Source organism: Homarus americanus, unplaced genomic scaffold (assembly GCF_018991925.1).
Source record: "Homarus americanus isolate GMGI-L3 unplaced genomic scaffold, GMGI_Hamer_2.0 scaffold42526, whole genome shotgun sequence".
NCBI classification, from domain to species: domain Eukaryota; kingdom Metazoa; phylum Arthropoda; class Malacostraca; order Decapoda; family Nephropidae; genus Homarus; species Homarus americanus.
In genome coordinates this window covers 7,501-8,788 of record NW_024737537.1, presented here as the reverse complement: position 1 = coordinate 8,788, position 1,288 = coordinate 7,501, and positions in this window count along the sequence as shown.

Below are 1,288 nucleotides of genomic sequence, written 5' to 3'. Positions count from 1 at the left end.
CACTTACTCCAGCCGACAGCCGACGAGCTGAATCCCCCAGCTCGGACCGAAGCCACCCGTTTGGTTTCACGGTTTCACGATTTCTTGAATCCCCCTCTTCAAAGTTCTTTCAACTTTCCCTCACGGTACTTGTTCGCTATCGGTCTCGTGGTCATATTTAGCCTTAGATGGAGTTTACCACCTGCTTTGGGCTGCACTTTCAAGCAACCCGACTCTACAGAGAGGCCCCTTCCGACCGTCCCATCTGTACCCTCACGGGCGCCGCCATACGGGCCTGTCACCCTCCATGGGCAGTGGCCGCTTTCAAGCTTGACTTAGACGGTATGGGACGGCGTGCTGGACCCTCTGAAACGCAACACCCCTCGTGCCCGAAGACATCGAGGTTATGCGCTGGGCTTTTCCCGGTTCAGTCGCCCTTACTAAGGGAATCCCTGTTGGTTTCTTTTCCTCCGCTTATTAATATGCTTAAATTTGGCGGGTAGCTCTCTCCTACTACGAGGTCGATCGTGGTCTCATCATCCTTAGGGGGAACAAGTTCCCCAACCACGAAGCGGAAGACGCTCTGCCACCGACTTTCTTCACCACCGACATTACCAGGCAGGAAGGTTTGAGGGGCTTGTCGCGGGGGTACCAGCGGCCATGGCGCCGGCACTCCACCCCTGACTCCGTTCCTTCTCATTGAGTGGTAAATAGCCAATAGGAAAAGTGTTCCAGCAGAACATCTCTCGCAGAGTCATATACACACACAGTTTTACTGCATATACGCTCGTGTTCCGCCCTTACTCGGCCGCACCTTTGCCGCTTAAACTTTGACCTCTTTCCCCGTTCCCGCATGCCACAGCAGTGGCACTTGTTTATCCGGAGAAAGAGAGCGAGAGTCGCAGTATTAATTGGCGTGAGCGGCCTTTCCGGCTGCAGAACTAGTGCTCTATCCCGGCGAGCGCCGTTATGAGGCGCAACACCGTCTTTAACGCGTTTAGAGAGAACTCCCCCTGCCTCCCTCCCAGTCATGAGATAGACGTGGACTCGTGGCGAACTCTCAAAGAGAACGCCCACACCGCGCCTGACCGTGGGAGAGGGTGGAGGAGCGCGTGAGGAAGAGCACGGCGTCACCCAAGCATTCTCATCTCTCTGCCTGCACCACTACATGGTAGACTGCGGGCCCAGGCGCACTCATCAATTTAGGTTCCACTGCAATGCATGCCAAGCACTCTTTTCGAGGTGATAGACGAAATTCCGGCGGGGCTTACTTAAAAGATATCCGACCCGGTTTCGTTTCCTCTTCGTG